Source organism: Oncorhynchus masou, chromosome 7, assembly GCF_036934945.1.
Source record: "Oncorhynchus masou masou isolate Uvic2021 chromosome 7, UVic_Omas_1.1, whole genome shotgun sequence".
Taxonomy (NCBI): Eukaryota; Metazoa; Chordata; class Actinopteri; order Salmoniformes; family Salmonidae; genus Oncorhynchus; species Oncorhynchus masou.
Window position 1 is genome coordinate 5,258,646 of NC_088218.1, and position 22,750 is coordinate 5,281,395.

The following is a 22,750-nucleotide window of genomic DNA, read 5'->3' on the forward strand; positions in this document are numbered from 1 at the left end:
CAGCATGTATTATGTGTGATGTATTATGTATTCATGGTGTTGATACAGTGGGTGATGTATTATGTGTTAGTGGTGTTGATACAGTGGGTGATGTATTATGTATTAGTGGTGTTGATACAGCGGGTGATGTATTATGTATGATGTATTATGTGGTGTTGATATGTGTTGAGTGGGTGATGTATTATGTATTAGTGGTGTTGATACAGCGGGTGATGTATTATGTGTTAGTGGTGTTAGATACAGCGGATGTGATGTATTATGTATTATGTTAGTGGTGTTAGTACAGCGGGTGATGTATTATGTATTAGTGGTGGTGATACAGTGTTGATACAGGGTGATGTATTATGTATTCGTGGTGTTGATACAGTGGGTGATGTATTAGTGTATTAGTGGTGTTGATACAGCGGGTGATGTATTATGTGTTAGTGGTGTTAGTACAGCGGGTGATGTATTATGTGTTAGTGGTGTTAGTACAGCGGGTGATGTATTATGTATTCGTGGTGTTGATACAGTGGGTGATGTATTATGTATTAGTGGTGTTGATACAGCGGGTGATGTATTATGTGTTAGTGGTGTTGATATTAGTGGTGTGATGTATTATGTGTTAGTGGTGTTGATACAGCGGGTGATGTATTATGTGTTAGTGGTGTTGATACAGCGGGTGATGTATTATGTATTCGTGGTGTTGAGTGGTGTTGATACAGCGGGTGATGTATTATGTGTCGTGTTAGTGGTGTTGATACAGTGGTGATGTATTATGTATTATGTGTTGATACAGCGGGTGATGTATTATGCGTCAGTGGTGTTGATACAGCGGGTGATGTATTATGTGTGGACTTGTTATTGGGTTTGAGTTGGTTCTTCACGGGTGAGAAAGGATGCACCTTAAAGGACACGTAAATAACAGTTTCTGAAGTCTACTGTCATGAATTCTGATGGGAATTGTACTGAAAAACAATGTGACCTGGAACAGAGGTTGTTTTGAACATTTTTAAATATTTAGTCTAAGTAAAGGTGAAAAAAGGGAAAGAGCTGAGGATCAGCTAGCAGGTCATCTACCCACAGGAACCAAAGCAGCGTTCTTCCCCTTCTTTTATTTCCTGTAACCTTTAACCTCTGTGTTGACCTCTGTCCTGACTTCCTGCTGAGGCGGATCAGCCTCACTAGAAAGACCAGAGGTTGAAAGGTGAATGTAACAAGTAATGCAGATATTTCTGACAGAGTTTATTGCTGCTTTGTTTTGATTTAGTTTCTCTCTCTAAGGGTTTTATCCATCCACCTCCATATTCCTCCATCTACCTCCATCTACCTCCCTGTACCTCCATCTACCATCTACCTCCATCTACCTCCCTATACCTCCATCTACCATCTACCTCCATCTACATCCCTGTACCTCCATCTACCATCTAACTCCATCTACTTCCATCTACCATCTACCTCCATCTACTTCAATCTACCTCCATCTATCTCCCTATCTACTTCCATCTACATCTACTTCCATCTACCTCCATCTACCATCTACCTCCATCTACCATCTAACTCAATCTACTTCCATCTACCATCTACCTCCATCTACTTCCATCTACTTCCATATACTTCCCTGTACCTCCATCTACCATCTACCTCCATCTACTTCCATCTACCTCCATCTACTTCCATCTACCTCCATCTACTTCCATCTACCTCCCTGTACTTCCATCTACTTCCATCTACCTCCATCTACCATCTACCTCCATCTACTTGCATCTACCTCCCTGACCCTCTACCAACCTGACCATCTACCTCCCTGGAACCTCCCAAACCCTCAAAATCCCTGGTACCTCCCCGACCCTCTAACTCCCTGAACCTGTACCTCCCGACCCTCTACCTCCCTGACACTCTACCTCCCAGGCCCTCTAACTCCCTGACCATCTAACTCCCTGGTACCTCCCTGGCCCTCTACCTCCCTGACCCTCTACCTCCCTGGCCCTCTACCTCCCTGACCCTCTACCTCCCTGACCCTCTAACTCCCTGGTACCTCACTGACCCTCTATCTCCCTGGCCCTCTACCTCCCTGGCCCTCTAACTCCCTGGCCCTGTACCTCCCTGGCCCTCTACCTCCCTGACCCTCTACCTCCCTGGCCCTCTAACTCCCTGACCCTCTAACTCCCTGGTACCTCCCTGACCCTCTACCCCCTGGCCCTCTACCTCCCTGACCCTCTACCTCCCTGATCCTCTAACTCCCTGGTACCCCTCTGACCCTCTACCTCCCTGGCCCTCTAACTCCCTGGCCCTCTAACTCCCTGACCCTCTAACTCCCTGACCCTCTAACTCCCTGACCCTCTACCTCCCTGGTCCTCTAAATCCCTGGCCCTCTAACTCCCTGACCCTCTACCTCCCTGGCCCTCTACCTCCCTGACCCTCTACCTTCCTGACATTCTAACTCCCTGGTACCTCCCTGACCCTCTACCTCCCTGACCCTCTAACTCCCTGGTACCTCCCTGACCCCCTACCTCCCTTGCCCTCTACCTCCCTGACCCTCTACCTCCCTGGTGACTCTACCTCCCTGGCCCTCTACCTCCCTGGCCCTCTACCTCCCTGGCTCGCTACCTCCCTGGCCCTCTACCTCCCTGACCCTCTACCTCCCTGGCCCTCTACCTCCCTCTGACCCTGTCCCTCTACCTCCCTGACCCTCTACCTCCCTGGCCCTCTACCTCCCTGACCCTCTACCTCCCTGGCCCTCTACCTCCCTGGCCCTCTACCTCCCTGGCCCTCTACCTCCCTGGCCCTCTACCTCCCTGGCCCTCTACCTCCCTGGTACCTCCCTGGCCCTCTACCTCCCTGACCCTCTACCTCCCTGACCCTCTACCTCCCTGACCCTGTACTCCCTGACCCTCTACCTCCCTGGCCCTCTACCTCCCTGACCCTGTACCTCCCTGGCCCTCTACCTCCCTGGCCCTCTACCTCCCTGACCCTGTACCTCCCTGGCCCTCTACCTCCCTGACCCTCTACCTCCCTGGCCCTCTACCTCCCTGACCCTCTACCTCCCTGTCCCTCTACCTCCCTGGTACCTCTCTGGCCCTCTACCTCCCTGACCCTCTACCTCTCTGGCCCTCGTTTCAGTAATGGCGTTCACTACGGCCCTGTCCCTCACCACTTCTACCTGAGACCTGAGTCCGAGCCAGCAACTTGTGTACGTGGAGGCTATTGACTGCTTTTCTCTCAGGAGTGCAGCATGAGTCCTGAGACCGAGCACGTGAAGCGAGCATGGAGAGATCTTGTCTGCTGATCAAAAGTGGAGGAGACAAAATGGACAGTGACGCATGGTCAGGTGAGAGACTCGTCTGGTTGGGAAAATTAGTCTATCCCCCAGATATTGACTTCGGGACACCATCAAGGACCACCCACTGTGACAGGCATGAGTTACATGTGTGTCGCTGTGAGTAGAAACTGTAAAGCCCTCTGAAGAAGGAAATGAAGAGATGCCAGAAAAAGGAGTGTTGGGAGGGGGGTCAACCTGCCGTAATTGATTTGGGATTGCCAATACTGACTTGTTATTGGTATACCAGTCAGGACGGTGCATGGCAAAGACCAACAGGGGACTGTTAGGCTACTGTTGTCACGACTTCCATCGAAGTCGGTCCCTCTCCTTGTTCGGTTGGTGTTTGGGTGGTGTTTGGGCGGTGTTTGGGTGGTGTTTGGGTGGTGTTTGGGTGGTGTTCGGGTGGTGTTTGGGTGGTGTTTGGGTGGTGTTCGGTGTTTGTCGGTCGACGTCACCGGCCTTCTAGCCATCACTGATCCATTTTTCATTTAGTCTTTTGTCTTGTTTTGTCTTGTCTTCCTTCCCACCTGGTTCCAATCCCATCAATGACATGCTGTGTATTGAACCCTATGTTTCCCCTCATGTCCTGGTCAGATTGTGTGTTTGTATGTTGGTGTATTATGTATTGGGGAGCAACGGGATCTTGTACCCGTGTTGTGTATTGAACCCTATGTTTCCCCTCATGTCCTGGTCAGATTGTGTGTTTGTATGTTCGTGTATTATGTATTGGGGAGCAACGGGATCTTGTACCCACTTTTATTTATGTTTTATTTTGGTTTTGGAGTTTTGTTAAGTGTATTAAAGGACTCCATTTATACAGAGTTGGATTCTCCTGCGCCTGACTTCCCTGCCACTTACACACACGTTGTTACAACTGTGAAAAGCGAATGGTTAGAAATGTAAGATAAATCAGGTTCATGTTAACGTTAGCGGGATATGTACTGTATATTTCTCTCTCCCTGTATGTCCTGGCAATGTCTGTTTGTGCTAAGTTGAAGGGTCAAAATGGTGAATTAAAATGGTAGACTCAACGTTCATATCTGTTGATAATACTGATGTCAGACTGCTGAAGGTACGAGGACAGAGAGTGTTGCCGCTTTATCGTGTGAAAAACGGACTTCCCTGGTGTTTATAGGACATTGGTGGTGTGAAAACGGAAAGGACATTGGTGGTGTGAAAAACGGACTTCCCTGCTGTTTATAGAACATTGGTGGTGTGAAAACGGACTTCCCTGGTGTTTATAGGACATTGGTGGTGTGAAAAACGGACTTCCCTGGTGTTTATTGAACATTGGTGGTGTGAAAAACGGACTTCCCTGCTGTTTATAGAACATTGGTGGTGTGAAAAACGGACTTCCCTGGTGTTTATAGAACATTGGTGGTGTGAAAAACGGACTTCCCTGGTGTTTATTGAACATTGGTGGTGTGAAAGACGGACTTCCCTGGTGTTTATTGAACATTGGTGGTGTGAAAAACGGACTTCCCTGGTGTTTATTGAACATTGGTGGTGTGAAAGACGGACTTCCCTGGTGTTTATTGAACATTGGTGGTGTGAAAAACGGACTTCCCTGGTGTTTATTGAACATTGGTGGTGTGAAAGACGGACTTCCCTGGTGTTTATTGAACATTGGTGGTGTGAAAAACGGACTTCCCTGGTGTTTATTGAACATTGGTGGTGTGAAAGACGGACTTCCCTGGTGTTTATTGAACATTGGTGGTGTGAAAAACGGACTTCCCTGGTGTTTATTGAACATTGGTGGTGTGAAAACGGACTTCCCTGGTGTTTATAGGACATTGGTGGTGTGAAAAACGGACTTCCCTGGTGTTTATAGGACATTGGTGGTGTGAAAAACGGACTTCCCTGGTGTTTATTGAACATTGGTGGTGTGAAAGACGGACTTCCCTGGTGTTTATTGGACATTGGTGGTGTGAAAAACGGACTTCCCTGGTGTTTATTGGACATTGGTGGTGTGAAAATGTATGAGAAGAAACGTGTAGCTGAAATACTGCCGAGAAATGTTTCCAATTCCAACGACAACGAGGATGATTACGAGTACATGATGCATGAGATGTTTAATGATCAACAATTGATGCATTGTTGATTTGTGCCACTCTGCACAACCTCAGGGTCACTGCCTCTGAACGTTATGCCTTGTCCAGATCATTTATTCAAATGAAGTAGCCTAGTTTAGCCCCGTTCTCCCGCTACCTGCTATGCCTTGTTAGAATGATGAATGAGAGACCAGACTCTCATTTCATCAAAACACAAAATTCTAGGTGCATATTAAACCAGAGGTTGACCCTCTCTGAGGATAGGACTCACTATAAAACAGCACTTAGACAGCATTAATGCCTTAAGTGACATTCCTAAGGCAGAAGGCTTTCATTTAGCTATAGGCTCTTTAAAGTGAGGTCACTCTGGCCTTGCAAATTGGCTTAAGTTTTGACCAGGGCCCGGGCACTTGGAGGCAGTATGTTTTGACCAGGGCCCGGGCACTTGGAGGCAGTAAGTTTTGACCAGGGCCCAGGCACTCGGGAGGCAGTATGTTTTGACCAGGGCCCGGGCACTTGGAGGCAGTATGTTTTGACCAGGGCCCGGGCACTCGGGAGGCAGTATGTTTTGACCAGGGCCCAGGCACTTGGAGGCAGTATGTTTTGACCAGGGCCCGGGCACTTGGAGGCAGTATGTTTTGACCAGGGCCCGGGCACTTGGAGGCAGTATGTTTTGACCAGGGCCCGGGCACTTGGAGGCAGTATGTTTTGACCAGGGCCCGGGCACTTGGAGGCAGTAAGTTTTGACCAGGGCCCGGGCACTCGGGAGGCAGTATGTTTTGACCAGGGCCCGGGCACTTGGAGGCAGTATGTTTTGACCAGGGCCCGGGCACTCGGGAGGCAGTATGTTTTGACCAGGGCCCGGGCACTTGGAGGCAGTATGTTTTGACCAGGGCCCGGGCACTTGGGAGGCAGTATGTTTTGACCAGGGCCCGGGCACTCGGGAGGCAGTATGTTTTGACCAGGGCCCGGGCACTCGGGAGGCAGTATGTTTTGACCAGGGCCCGGGCACTCGGGAGGCAGTATGTTTTGACCAGGGCCCGGGCACTTGGAGGCAGTATGTTTTGACCAGGGCCCGGGCACTTGGAGGCAGTATGTTTTGACCAGGGCCCGGGCACTTGGAGGCAGTATGTTTTGACCAGGGCCCGGGCACTCGGGAGGTAGCTGGAGAGCAGAGATAAGGTTGAGCATATAATGAATGTCTTGTCTGTGGAAGGGGGCAGCTTGTTCCCAACCTCTCAGAGGAATGTGTCTGTCTCCCAATATGTCTGTCTACTGTCTATTAAACCTTAAATAATGCAGTTGTTCAACTTATCTTATTTTCTACACCTTGAGCAAATTCACGATTCCCCACAAGCTGTGGATGAGTGTCTCTGACCTGTGGCTGTGGATGAGTGTTAAGGATGAGTGTCACTGACCTGTGGCTGTGGATGAGTGTCTCTGACCTGTGGCTTTGGATGAGGTCTAGGTATAAGATATATGGATGATTGTCGGGTTGACGTCTGACCTGTGGCTGTGGGTGAGTGTTATAGATACCTGTGGCTGTGGATGAGTGCGTTGAAGGCCAGTTATGGATGAGTGTTATGGAGGAGTATCCTCCTACCTGTGGCTGTGGATGAGTGCATTGAAGGCCAGTTATGGATGAGGGTTATAGACACCTGTGGATGTGGATAAGTGTATTGAAGGCCAGTTATTGATGAGTGTTATGGAGGAGTATCCTCCTACCTGTGGATGAGTGCGTTGAAGGCCAGTTATGGATGAGTGTTATGGAGGAGTATCCTCCTACCTGTGGATGAGTGCGTTGAAGGCCGGTTATGGATGAGTGTTATGGAGGAGTATCCTCCTACCTGTGGCTGTGGATGAGTGCGTTGAAGGCCAGTTATGGATTAGTGTTATGGAGGAGTATCCTCCTACCTGTGGCTGTGGATGAGTGCGTTGAAGGCCAGTTATGGATGAGTGTTATGGAGGAGTATCCTCTTACCTGTGGCTGTGGATGAGTGCGTTGAAGGCCAGTTATTGATGAGTGTTATGGAGGAGTATCCTCCTACCTGTGGCTGTGGATGAGTGTGTTGAAGGCCAGTTATTGATGAGTGTTATGGAGGAGTATCCTCCTACCTGTGGCTGTGGATGAGTGCGTTGAAGGCCAGTTATGGATGAGTGTTATGGAGGAGTATCCTCATACCTGTGGCTGTGGATGAGTGCGTTGAAGGCCAGTTATTGATGAGTGTTATGGAGGAGTATCCTCCTACCTGTGGCTGTGGATGAGTGCGTTGAAGGCCAGGCCGTCGGACCAGCTGGAGGAGAAGTTGACCACATTGACGTGGGGATAGTCCTTGGTGGACTGGCGCACCCAGCTAAGCAGAATCTTCTCACTGTTGGTCTGCTGTAGGCCTGCCATCACATCCTTCATCACATCCTTTACCTGGAGAGAGAGAGAAACAGAGAGAGAGAAACAGAGAGAGAGAAACAGAGAGAGAGAAACAGAGAGAGAAACAGAGAGAGAGAAACAGAGAGAGAGAGACAGAGACAGAGAGAGTTTTCAATATTTATTTCACTTTTGTATATTATCTACCTCACTTGCTTTGGCAATGTTAACACATGATTCCCATGCCAATAACACCCCTTGAATTGAAATGAATTGAGAGAGCGAGAGAGAGACAGAGAGAGAGAGAGAGAGAGAGAGAGAGAGAGAGAGAGACAGAGAGAGACAGAGAGAGAGACAGAGAGAGAGACAGAGAGAGAGACAGAGAGAGAGAGACAGAGAGAGAGAGAGACAGAGAGAGAGAGACAGAGAGAGAGAGACAGAGAGAAAGAGAGAGAGAGACAGACAGAGAGAGAGACAGAGAGAGAGAGAGAGAGAGAGACAGAGAGACAGAGAGAGACAGAGAGAGACAGAGAGAGTGGGGGCGGGGAGTCAAGACAGAAACACAAATTTGCAAAGGACGCAAATACTCCAAATGTCAGACAGAGGTCTGGAGACATATGGAAACAGGGAGACTAATGTCCTCAACACCGCCGCTCACACGACAACATTCCCCCTGGAACAGGCTGAATATGTATCTATTGAAGTACCTGATGACAGGTGTTGGGAGCTATTACCACTGAGGCAGGAACCTTCTGTTAAGTTAAAGCAACTTCTCTACACGTCCTGCAATCGTTTTGGGAAGAGTTTGGATTCACTCACACACTCACAGACACACAAACACATATGTAATATTCCAATTCAGACACACACACACACACACACACACACACACAGAGAGAGAGATGTAATATTCCAATTCAGACACACACACACACACACACACACACACACACACACACACACACACACACACACACACACACACACACACACGAGAGAGATGTAATATTCCAATTCAGACACACACACACACACCCACAGAGAGAGAGATGTAATATTCCAATTCAGACACACACACACACACACCCACACACACACACAACCACACACAGAGATGTAATATTCCAATTCAGACACACACACACAGTTAGCTAGTTGAGTGACAGTTCTGGAACATCTCTGCCCAGGGGAACAGTGTGAAGACGTACACCACTGGTATGTCTGGAAAAGCTGTATTACTGATGCATATCTTACTGTTGGTATAATTTCATTATTCCAATATGTTTTCATTCATTGAATTCACTTATTATATTTTATGAGAATTTGTAAGATTCTTATTTGCCTAAAATAGACAGAGTCCAGTCTTGTCAAAAATAGATAATAGTATTTATTCTCGGAGCGCGCTGCCATGTAACCACGAACAACACTTTATATACAAAATATCACGTCATTGGTTCCAGAATGAATCTCCTCCTCTCGACCAAGACAAAGCAGGTTTAAAAGTTCATTCCGACCTACTAGCGCACACACATGACACACAATATAACTGAATTAACTCTTGACCCCTCACCATTTTCCATCACCACTTAGCTGACAGTTCCAGTTCACCTGGGAAAGCCCTCACTGCCTTATCTAAACATCCCAGAGCTAAGTTGCGTCGGTTCAACCATAGGTTAATGACCTTTTTTGCTTACTTTAAAAAAACCACTTCCAATCCTCTCCAACTTGGCTGGAATGGTATTTATTTTATTTAATTACCCCCTGTTTCAGGCTCCACAATCCCTCACTTATGAATTCATATTGTTCATCAGATATAATAAAACAGAGTATAAGTTTACTTAGTTGCAGTTCTATTTGAAATGGGGATATTGTTTAGTCATTTATTCATAAAATTCCTAACACTTACCATCACCTATCGTATCCACTGTCGTGTCTTTACTATCATTAACTGAAGATGTATAGTTTTTATCAAAGATTCTCTGTAATTAGTTACTATGCGATCAACTAATTCATCACCTAACTAATTAACTAGGAAGTCGGGGCACCAAAGAAAACTATTCAGATTACAAAGTTATCATTTCCTAAAATAACTTTTCATATATTTTATCTGATCAATTAGTCTTCGAATTAATGAATTATTTACTTTACCTCACGTTAGTCTCATTCCAAACGTCGTAAATTGTTGGTTATCTGTTGGTTATCTGCACGAACCCAGTCTTCACTATGAGTCATCCATACATCAATTGTCTTAAATCATTTATTTATTACTAACTAAATAATTCACAGAAATGCATAAACAAACAAACAAACAAGGCAAATGTAATGATAGGAGAATGTGCCCTAGTGGGCTAAACCGGCATGGCAGCTTGTTAGACAAAATGGGAGCTGGGGTCGACCAAGAAGTCACTACAGAGTGATAATTATAACAATTGAAATGCTTATCCTTTGCACATGATGCTCACTCTTTCAGGAACAATTGAAATCAATCAATATATTTACGCTCAGTGTGTCGTCTTGATCGCTGGTGAAAAGTTCATTTCTTTTGTAGAATTGTCTGTGTCTCTCCCTCTCTCTCTCTCGGTTGTGGTTAGAGGGTATTGTTCAGAGTGACATTCGTTATAGAATGGGTGTTTCGGCGGTTGTCGTTCTTCACGTTCAATGATGCCGAATTCCTAGCTGCAGACTAGTTATCAATATCAAAGACTTGTTCTTATTCTGTCGGTATCGATAGTCTAAGAGTTTAACCCCGTGGTATGGTTAAAAGATTCAGCAATGGTCTCCAACATTTGTCCTCCTAATGGAGAAAATCATGGTCTGCAACCTTTAGCCATCTCGTAATTGAGGTAAGCGCGGTCTGCTGATCGAAAACCCGAGTGGGGGTTTTATTCGGAATGGCAGAAAAGGGCTGTCCCAGGATGTCTGACCCTAACTGTGCTCAGGAGCTGTCCTCTGATTTAGTTACCTCCAATCCCCTTTTGAGTTTTCCTTCATTAAACAGCCCAAAATCACATTGTAAAATTGTGTAAACAGTATCATACTCACGCATTCATCTTATACATCAATTAGATGTAAACCTTATATCTGGGGCTATTATATAAACAGCGTTATGGTAATGTGGCCACACCGTCTCCCATGAACTTCCCCAAGTCGTGACAAACGGACCAGTTCGTAGCTGGATTCTTCACCGATCTTTTATACTTTCTCTGGAACATGAAATTTGTTCGTACCTCAAGTTCTGTGAGGTGGAAGGATTTCCTTTGTCCTCTATGAAAATGTACTCTCTCTGTACTATGTGGCAGGGTCTTCTCAGGAATTTACGACCTCTGACCACAGCAGCCTAGTTGAAGGAGGCAAGGGGGAGGCGGGGAGAGGGGGATGGGGTTGCTATACCCAAAGAGGTCAACGTCATGACACCACACACACGCACACGCACGCACGCACGCACACACACACACACACACACACACACACACACACACACACACACACACACACACACACACACACACACACACACACAGAGAGAGAGAGAGATGTAATATTCCAACTCAGACACAACTCTACCTCTTCTCTCTTTCTCTTTCTAAAAAGCTCTAGGAGAAAAGAGTGAAGAAGTGCATCAATAGCTTCCACTGGTATGTCTGGTAACTTTTTACTGAAGCATATCTTACCATCAGCTGTATATCCAACTCAGACACATACCCAGTCAACCGGGAACATTCCCAGAACATTAGCTAAGATTCCCTTTAAGTTCTAGTTAGAGTTTTATCTAACAGTAGGATAACATCCCAAAAACATTCAGAGAATTTTTTGATTAAATCTAAATATATTTTTTTAGGTGAAAAATCGTTGGAATGTTCTCCTAACATTCACTAAAATGCTGTGCATTTAATCTGTAACAGCCACCACATGTTGGTACGTTTAGGGTTTAGGGTTTAGCGTGCAAAGAAACACCAGAACACATTTCATCTGTTCTTTAAAAGGTTCCCAGAATGTTTCATTAGGTTGTGTGAACAGTCTAGTGGAAACATTATGGGGACATCACAAAATACATATTCCCAAACACAAAAAGCTGTACAATTGTGTGGATGATTCTACAATGTTTTATTTAGGTTGCAAAAAAAAACATTCACCTGATGTTACTAGAATGTTCCCAGAACACATTTTGTCTGCTCTTTAAAGGTTCCCAGAATGTTTCATTAGGTTGTGGTAACATTGTGGGAACATGACAAGATATATTTTTCCACAAGGCAAAAAGTGTCCAGTTGTGCTGACATTCAGATAATGTTTGTATCATGGTGAGCAAAACATTCCTTTGATGTTACAAGAATGTTGACAAAACAGCCTTTTTTTAGTTCTTTAAACGTTGCCAGAACATTTTCATTAGGTTGTGGGAACAGTCTGGGTACAAGAGATAGTGTCTTCAGACTTGTTCCCACATTGTGTTACAGCCTGAATTTAAAATGGATTAAATTGAGATGTTTGGTCACTGGCCTCCACACGATACCCCATAACATCAAAGTGGAATAATGTTATTTAACATTTTTACAAATTAATAAAAAATGAAAATCTGAAATGTCAATAAGTATTCAACCCCTGTATTCAACCCTGTGTTATGGCAAGCCTAAATCATTTCAGGGGTTACAATGAGCTTAACAAGTCACATGACCTCTCTCATCTCCCTGGGTCGCTGCTCTTTTCAGTTCACTGCAGCTAGCGACTGAACGGGCTGCAACAAACACTCAAACTGGACAGTTTCATCTCCGTCTCTTCATTCAAAGACTCAATCATGAATACTCTTTATGACAGTTGTGGCTGCTTTGTGTAATGTACTGCATTGTTGTCTCTACCTTATTGCCCTTTGTGCTGTTGTCTGTGCCCAATAATGTTTGTATCATGTTTTGTGCTGCTACCATGTTGTGCTGCTGCCATGTTGTGTTGCTACCATGTTGTTGTTATGTTGTGTTGCTACCATGCTGTGTTGTCGTGTGTTGCTGCCTTGCTATGTTGTTATCTTAGGTCTCTCTTTATGTAGTGTTGTGGTGTCTCTCTTGTCATGATTTGTGAGGTACCATATATATATATATTCTTTTAATCCCACATCCCCACAGGAGGCCTTTTGCCTTTTGGTAGGCCATCACTATACATAAGGATTTGTTCTTGACTTACCTACCTAGTTAAATAAAGGTTAAATAAAAAATAAATAAAATATATATATATATATATATATATATGTTTTAAACCCACAAATACAATTATTAAGATCCGTCAGTGGAGCAGTGAATTTCAATACATATTCACAGATTCAACCACACATTCAGAGCCTTCACCTGGATTCACCTTGTCAGTCTACGTCGTGGAAAGAGCAGGAGTTCTTAATGTTTTGTATACTCAGTTGTCGTGTCTTTGGCTATTCCGGATGACGTGACATGACATGCTATTCTAGAAAATCCTTTCTCTGTAATTAATATTACCTGATTAGGCTAATCAGGTAATTGTAATTAACTAGAAAGTCAGGGCACCACGAAAGAATGTTTATAGAGCTTCCGAATAAACACTTAAAGACCTAGTAATATTTTACATCAGTAGCAGTCAATATTTAATCATCACTTTATTCAGTCTCATCTGAAAGCTGTAAATTCTTGGTTATCTTCACGAACCCTGGCTAACAAGTTGAATCAGCAATACAACATTTGGTTTAATTATTTATACCTAAATAAATCACACCGAATTACATCTACACAGAATGAATCATACCTTGATTACAAATGATGTCATAAAGGAAAACGTCCCTAGCGGAACAGATATGACGGCTGGTTACACAAAGAAAGGGGGTTGGGTTTGAGTGAAAGAGCGGGAAGACTGAGTAACAAAGGGAGAAGCTGTGCTATCGTAAATACAGAATCTTATGCATTCTAAATAACCGCCCATTTGGAGAAGGGAAATGCAATAAATATTTACTCTGAGCTGCGCTTCAATAGGTTGGTGGTAGATGGAAGGCCGGGTTGCCCAGCAGGGATCTCTTGTCCTCTTAAGAATGTCTCTGGTGGTAAACTGTATACGTCGTCCGTCCTTTCCTAGCCCGCTGCTAACTCAACGGCTAGGAGGTATCACTTCTGGAGTGAATAAGAGTTCAAAGTTCATACCAAGTTGCCATAATTTGAAGTGTGTGCTATATTCTGGCTGGTACAGTCGAAAATCCTCCTTTCGGCGTGTCGATCGTCACCTTCACATTGAACATGATGCTAATTTCGTTAGGTTATTATCTGAGCCCTTTCAACGTAGGACCGTCGTCCTCACATCCTCGGAACAGAGAGTTGAATTTCCGTCAACAGGTTTATATAGTGGTGAAAGAAGGGCGTGTTTCATAGTTTACAACCAGTGTCTGTTCACTTGGGCCTCTGAGTGAGCAGAGTTTCTCTATGACAAACCGTTCTCTCATTTAAGAAGCTAAAATTACATTTCATCTTTTCACAAATAGTTTCATATTTAAACATTTAAATTGCACAACAATTCCATGTCAATCTGATAACTAGAATGTGTCAACTTTCCAAGATACAGTTTATGTCATCCTGTCATTAGTAGTAATGTTTCAGACAACAACTGATCTGACATCACATTCATTAAGTACCAACGCATATTTTCAACTGGTTGGATTACCGAAATATGGTTCCGTTTCCCACCATTCGATGTTACCAGACTCTCTATGTTACCGAGGCTTTACACGAGTCAACTCTATAGAGTAGAGAGAGAGAAACGGGGAAAGGTATTTATGGGGGTCATAAACCTCCCCCAACAGGCCAACGTCATGACACAGTGTATATGACCCTCAATTTCAAAATATTTTCTAATCAAACATGGTTACAGAATATGTGGAATTAAACCTCCAATCTTAAGAACTTCAGCCAGATAATTAACCCTCCGCTCCACCAGGGGACAGCTGTGACCATGTGGGGTTTCTTCAGTCCAATACGGTCAATAAGGACACAGAACCTGATTGACCATATGTGACTGAATAAAAAACACAAGGCCACAGCTGTCCCCTGGTGGCAAAGAGGGTTCATACGTTATTAGGGAAGCAAACCAAACGTTGGCTAGGGAACCAAACGTTGGCTAGGGAACCAAACGTTGGCTAGGGACCCAAACTTGGCTAGGGAACCAAACGTTGGCTAGGAACCAAACGTTGGCTAGGAACCAAACGTAGGGCTAGGAACCAAACGTTAGGGAACCAAACGTTGGCTAACCAAACGTTTAGGGAACTAGGGAACCAAACGTTGGCTAGGGAACCATACGTTGGCTAGGGAACCATACGTTGGCTAGGGAACCATACTTTGGCTAGGGAACCAAACGTTGGCTAGGGAACCAAACGTTGGCTAGGGAACCAAACTTTGGCTAGGGAACCATACGTTGGCTAGGGAACCATACTTTGGCTAGGGAACCAAACGTTGGCTAGGGAACCAAACTTTGCCTAGGGAACCATACTTTGGCTAGGGAACCATACTTTGGCTAGGGAACCAAACTTTGGCTAGGGAACCATACTTTGGCTAGGGAACCAAATGTTGGCCAGGGAACCAAATGTTGGCTAGGGAACCAAACTTCGCAAGTTCAAAACTCACATTGTGCAGATTGTTAACATATATGAAGTGTACAAAATATGGTTGTGTTTATGTGATTAAATGCTGTTCAGATGTACTCCAATCTGCATTAACATTCGGCCAAACTTAAATCTAACATTTTCTAAATGCTCTTGAAACGTTCTGAGGACCTTAAAGACAAGCTAAAATGTATATTGTGTGAACAGCAATGGAATATTATGTCAAACCTGAAACAAATATGCTGTGAACGTCATGAAAACAGACTTATGTAACTCTTACAACATTAAGGGACTGGCCTGTGCGACCTAACTTAAACATTGTGTCAATGTCGTCACAACTGAGCATATTTTATGTTTTGGGAACATATCTCCTAATGACATGTTCTGGGAAAGGCTGTTCTGTCAACATTCGTGCAACATCAAAGGAATGTTTTGTTCAGTCTGATAAAAACACTATGAGTGTCAGCACAACTGGACAGTTCTTTTTGTTTGTTTTGGGAACATATCTCTTATGTGCACACAATGACCCACAATCTAATGAAACATTCCGGGAACCTTTAAAGAACAGACAAAATGTGTTCTGGGAACGTTCTTGTAATACCAGGTGAATATTTTTTGCACCCTAAAGGAAACGACTGGACACTTTTTGTGTTATGGGAACATATCTTTTGTGATGTTCCCACAATGTTCTCAACTAGACTGTTCCCACAACCTGATGAACCATTCTGGGAACGTGTAAAGAACAGATTAAAGGTGTTCTAGGAACATTCTTTCAACATCAGGCAAATGTTTTATACATAATCATCTCCACGACTGGATAGTCATTGTATTATAAGAACGTTTGCCGCGACCGAACAAATGTTTCTGGGAACCTTCACAGAAACAATTTTGGTTTGCTGGGTATACACACATGGATATACTCTTCCTTCCTTCCTTCCTTCCTCTCTCTAACACACACACACACACGATCCCTATGCGTTTCTCCAGTGTCTGACTATAAAAACATTATCCGACCAGAGAATACTTAGCCTGGCCAATCGGAGCCAATAAAATATTATCTTAGCCAATCACACCCAATAAATATTAGTCTGGCCAATCACAGCCTTTAAAATAACCCCATTCAACTGACTGGCAGATTTAGGCCAGGAGGGAGGTAAACTGATTGTGACACACACACCCCGATTCTCTCTCTCTCTCACACACACACACACACACACACACACACACACACACACACACACACACACACACACACACACACACACACACACACACACACACACACACACACACACACACACATTGTCTGCGTCAGAGAGAGGTCCATTAAAAGTCCCATAGTCATGTGCAAATGAAGTGAATTCCCACCAAAGGGACTGTCACACCCTGCCCTTAGTTATCTGTGTTTTCTTTATTATTTTGGTTAGGTCAGGGTGTGACGAGGGTGGTATGTGTGTTTTTGTCTTGTCTGTTTTTTTTTTGTATATCTATGGGGTTTTGGTATGTCTAGGTATATGTAGGTCTATGGTGGCCTGAATTGGTTCCCAATCAGACAGCTGTTTATCGTTGTCTCTGATTGGGGATCCTATTTAGGTTGCCATTTTCCATTTTGGTTTGGTGGGTTATTGTCTATGTGTAGTTGCCTGTCAGCACTCGTCTCTTATAGCGGCACGTTAGTTTGTTTAGTGTTCTTCAGGTAAATAAAGAATGTATTCATATCACACTGTGCCTAGGTCTCCTCGTTATGACGAATGTGACATGCACGGACAACCCAGTGGGTACCCACACTTACCACACGCCATACCCCCACACACACACACCATACACACGACATACCCACACACATACACCATACACACGCCATACCCACACACACACACACCATACACACGCCATACCCACACACACACACACCATACCCACGCCATACCCACACACACACACACCATACCCACACCATACCCACACACACACACACCATACCCACACCATACACACACCATACCCACACACACACCATACCCACACACACACACACACCATACCCACACCATACACACACCATACCCACACACCATACCCACACACACACCCATACCCACACACACACCATACCCACACCATACACACACCATACCCACACACACACACACCATACCCACACCATACCCACACACACACACACCATACCCTCACCATACACACAGCATACCCACACCATACCCACACACACACACACCATACCCACACCATACCCACACACACACACCATACCCACACCATACCCACACACACACACCATACCCACACCATACACACACCATACCCACACCATACACACACCATACCCACACACACACACACCATACCCACACCATACACACACCATACCCACTCACACACACACCATACCCACACCATACACACACCATACCCACACACACAAACACCATACCCACACCATACCCACACCATACAGACACCATACCCACACCATACACACACCATACCCACACCATACCCACACACACAAACACCATACCCACACCATACACACACCATACCCCCACACACACACACACCATACCCACACCATACACACACCATACCCACACCATACACACACCATACCCACACCATACACACACCATACCCACACCATACACACACCATACACACACCATACACACACCATACCCACACACAGAGACTCCTCACCAATCCCCATACTTCCAGGCAAGTTCATTAGTCAGTGATTCGTCTCCAACAGTGTAGCCTAACCCAGCGCTCGCTGCTCGGCCTTCTGGGTACAGACCGAGCGTCCCTCATTTGGGAGTAGGTCACTGCATTGCATTTCCACACTAATTCATTCCATGACGAAGCCCAACGCTGAGACTCCCCACTAATGTCTCTGACTGTCTAATTGACTGGGCCTCTTCGCTCTTCACACACCGACTGTCTGTATGTTTAAGACGTCAAATATTCAAATCCAATGGAGATTTCCTCATTAAGCGCATCATTAATTCTATGTAAATGTTCCTGTGGATTCATTAAGTCATTATGACTGAGTGTTGCTGGAGTGAGGGGGAGGGAGAGAGGGGTGATGAGGGGTGATAGGGAGAGAGAGGGGTGATGAGGAGAGGGGGAGAGAGAGAGGGGTGATGAGGGGTGATAGGGAGAGAGAGGAGATGAGGAGAGGGGGAGGGAGAGGGGGTGATGAGGGGTGATAGGGAGAGAGAGGGGTGATGAGGAGAGGGGGAGAGAGAGGGGAGATGAGGAGAGGGGTGAGGGGGAGAGGGGGAGAGAGAGGGGAGATGAGGAGAGGGGTGAGGGGGAGAGAGAGGGTGGTGAGGAGAGGGGGGGAGAGAGGGGGATGAGGGAGAGGGGAGGGAGAGAGAGGGGTGATGAGGAGAGGGGGTGAGGGGGAGAGGGGTGATGAGGAGAGGGGTGAGGGGGAGAGAGAGGGGAGATGAGGAGAGGGGGAGAGAGAGTGGAGATGAGGAGAGGGGTGAGGGGGAGAGAGGGGTGATGAGGGGTGATAGGGAGAGAGAGGGGAGATGAGGAGAGGGGGAGAGAGAGGGAGATGAGGAGAGGGGGTGAGGGGGAGAGGGGTGATGAGGAGAGGGGTGAGGGGGAGAGAGAGGGGAGATGAGGAGAGGGGTGAGGGGGAGAGAGAGGGGAGATGAGGAGAGGGGGAGAGAGAGGGGAGATGAGGAGAGGGGTGAGGGGGAGGGAGAGAGGGGTGATGAGGGGTGATAGGGAGAGAGAGGGGTGATGAGGAGAGGGGGAGAGAGAGGGGAGATGAGGAGAGGGGGTGAGGGGAGGGAGATAGGGGTGATGAGGGGTGATAGGGAGAGAGAGGGTGATGAGGAGAGGGGGAGAGAGAGGGGAGATGAGGAGAGGGGTGAGGGGGAGAGAGAGGGGTGGTGAGGGGTGAGGGGGAGAGAGAGGGGCGATGAGGAGAGGGGGAGAGAGAGGGGAGATGAGGAGAGGGGTGAGGGGGAGAGGGGTGGTGAGGGGGAGATGGGGAGAGAGATTAGGCGATGAGGAGGGGGAGAGAGAGGGGAGATGAGGAGAGGGGTGAGGGGGAGAGGGGTGATGAGGAGAGGGGTGAGGGGGAGAGAGAGGGGAGATGAGGAGAGGGGGAGAGAGAGGGGGATGAGGAGAGGGGTGAGGGGAGAGAGAGGGTGATGAGGAGAGGGGTGAGGGGGGGAGAGAGAGGGGTGATGAGGAGAGGGGGAGAGAGAGGGAGATGAGGAGAGAGAGAGGGGTGATGGGGAGAGAGAGGGGGATGAGGAGAGGGGTGAGGGGGAGATACAGAGGTGAGGGGGGGAGAGAGGGGTGATGAGGAGAGGGGGAAAGAGAGGGGTGATGAGGAGAGGGGTGAGGGGGAGATACAGGGGTGATGAGGGGTGAGGGGGGGAGAGAGGGGTGATGAGGAGAGGGGGAGAGAGAGGGGTGATGAGGAGAGGGGGAGAGAGAGGGGAGATGAGGACGAGGGAGGATGGGCTGATCTGTAATACACCTACTGGTCAACACACAGGATGACTAACTGACCTGCCAGTGGAGAATTATGCTCCAAATGAGTCCAAGAATCAGTTTATGATTCCCATCAACAATGTCGGCTCCTCCTATATTCACCAGTTCAACCTGCAGAGAAGATACAGGGAGGGAGAGATAGAAGGAGATATACGGGGAGAGAGATATATGGGGAGGGAGATATACAGGGATGGAGAGATAGAGGGATATACAGGGGGAGATAGAGGGATATACAGGGGGAGAGATAGAGAGAGATACAAGTAGAGAGATAGAGGGATATACAGGGGGGAGATAGAGGGAGATACAGGGGGAGAGATAGAGGGATATACAGGGGGGGGGGAGATAGAGGGATATACAGGGGAGAGATAGGGGGATATACACGGGGAGAGATAGAGGGATATACAGGGGAGAGATAGAGGGATATACAGGGGAGAGATAGAGGGATATACACGGGGAGAGATAGAGGGATATACAGGGGGAGAGATAGAGGGAGATACAAGTAGAGAGATAGGGGGATATACAGGGGGAGATACAGGGGGGAGAGATAGAGGGATATACAGGGGGAGATAGAGGGAGATACAGGGGGGAGAGATAGAGGGATATACAGGGGGGAGAGATAGAAGGATATACAGGGGAGATATAGAGGGATATACAGGGGGAGAGATAGAGGGATATACAGGGGGAGAGATAGAGGGAGATACAGGGGGGAGAGATAGAAGGAGAGAGGACGGGATTCAAAAGAGAAAGAGAAAAAGATAGAGGCAGACAAAGAGTTATACCCGAGTTTGCAACCGAGAAAGAGAGAGAAAGAGAAACAGAGAGAGAGAAAGAGAAACAGAGAGAGAAAGAGAGAGAGACAGAGAGAGAGACAGAGAGAAAGAGAAACAGAGAGAGAGAAAGAGAAACAGAGAGAGAGAAACAGAGAGAGAGAGAAACAGAGAGAGAGAGAGAAACAGAGAGAGAGAGAGAAACAGAGAGAGACAGAGAGAGAGAGAGAGACAGAGAAAGAGACAGAGAGACAGAGAGAGAGAAAGAGAAACAGAGAGAGAATGAGAGAGAGACAGGGAGAGAGAGAGAGAAACAGAGAGAGAAAGAGAAACAGAGAGAGAAAGAGAGAGACAGAGAGAAAGACAGAGAGAGAGAGTGAGAAATAGAAACAGAGAGAGAGAAAGAGAAACAGAGAGAGAGAAAGAGAAACAGAGAGAGAAAGAAAGAGAGACAGCGAGAGAACGAGAGAGAGAGACAGGAGACAGAGAGAGAAACAGAGAGAGAGAAACAGAGAGAGAGAGAAAGAGAAACAGAGAGAGGCAGAGAGAGAGACAGAGAGAGAGAGAGAGAAAGAGAAACAGAGAGAAAGAGAGAGAGAGAGACAGAGAGAGAGAGAGAAACAGAGAGAGAGAAAGAAACAGAGGGAGAAAGAGAGAGACAGAGAGAGAGAGAGAGTGAGAAAGAGAAACAGAGAGAGAGAAAGCATGAGCCAAGATTAATCTAATCTACTGTTTGCTTTCAGCTCTACCACCTCCAGAACTTGACAGATGTAAACTCATGCGTTAACATACTGTATCTACACACTATACTGAACACTATTGCTTACATACGCTTACATAGACATGCAGTCATATATCCCTAATATAACAGAAGAGATACTCTCCTCCTCTCCTTCTCATCTTCTCACGCTTCCTCTATCTCCCCTTCCTCTCTTCCTCCTCCTCTCTTCCTCCCCTTCCTCTCTTCCTCCTTTTCTCTTCCTCCCCCTCATATCTCCCCTCCTCTCTTCCTCCCCTTCCTCTCTTCCTCCTCCTCTCTTCCTCCCCATCCTCTCAGGTTCCTCCTTTTCTCTTCCTCCCCCTCATATCTCCCCCTCCTCTCTTCCTCCTCCTCCTCTCATCCTACCCTCCTCTCTTCTTCCCCTCCTCCTCTCATCCTACCCCTCCTCTCTTCCTCCCCTTCCTCTCTTCCTTCTCCACCACCTCTCTTCCCCCCTCCTCTCATCCTTCTCCTCCTCTCTTCCTCCCCTTCCTCTCATCCTTCTCCTCCTCTCTTCCTCTCCCTCCTCTCTTCCTCCCCCTCCTCTCTTCCTCCCCTTCCTCTCTTCCTTCTCCCCCTCCTCTCTTCCCCCCCTTCCTCTCTTTCTCCCCCTTCTCTCTTCCTTCTCTTCCTCCTCTCTTCCTCTCCCTCCTCTCATCCTCCCCCTCCTCTCTTCCTCCCCTTCCTCTCTTTCTCCCCCTTCTCTCTTCCTTCTCTTCCTCCTCTCTTCCTCTCTTCCTCTCCCTCCTCTCTTCCTCCCCCTCCTCTCTTCCTCCTCTTCCTCTCTTCCTCCCTTCCTTCTCCCCTTCCTCTCTTCCTTCTCCCCTTCCTCTCTTCCTTCTCCCCCTCCTCTCTTTCTCCCCCTCCTCTCTTCCTCCCCTTCCTCTCTTTCTCCCCCTTCTCTCTTCCTTCTCTTCCTCCACTCTTCCTCTCTTTCTCTCCCTCCTCTCTTCCTCCCCCTCCTCTTTTCTTCCCCTTCCTCTCTTCCTCCTTTTCTCTTCCTCCCCCTCATATCTCCCCTCATCTCTTCTTCTCCCTCCTCTCTTCCTCCTCCTCCTCCTCTCTTCCTCCCCTTCCTCTCTTCCTCCTCCTCTCTTCCTCCTCATCCTCTCAGGTTCCTCCTTTTCTCTTCCTCCCCTCATATCTCCCCCTCCTCTCTTCCTCCTCCTCCTCCTCTCATCCTACCCTCCTCTCTTCTTCCCCCTCCTCCTCTCATCCTACCCCTCCTCTCTTCCTCCCCTTCCTCTCTTCCTTCTCCACCTCCTCTCTTCCCCCCTCCTCTCATCCTTCTCCTTCCTCCCCTTCTTTTCCTTCTCCCCCTCCTCTCTTCCTCCCCTTCCTCTCTTTCTCCCCCTTCTCTCTTCCTTCTCTTC

At 46.8% G+C, this 22,750-nt stretch overlaps 1 protein-coding gene and 1 pseudogene across 1 annotated transcript in view; both read right to left on the minus strand.

The window, feature by feature from the left end:
* LOC135542929 (dystrophin-like) overlaps window positions 1-22,750 on the minus strand; it is a gene marked incomplete at its 5' end in the record, with an annotated part of 841,859 nt that overhangs the window by 263,655 nt on the left and 555,454 nt on the right.
* The window catches only part of LOC135542896 (dystrophin-like), a 106,567-nt pseudogene that overhangs the window by 61,068 nt on the left and 22,749 nt on the right, over window positions 1-22,750 (minus strand).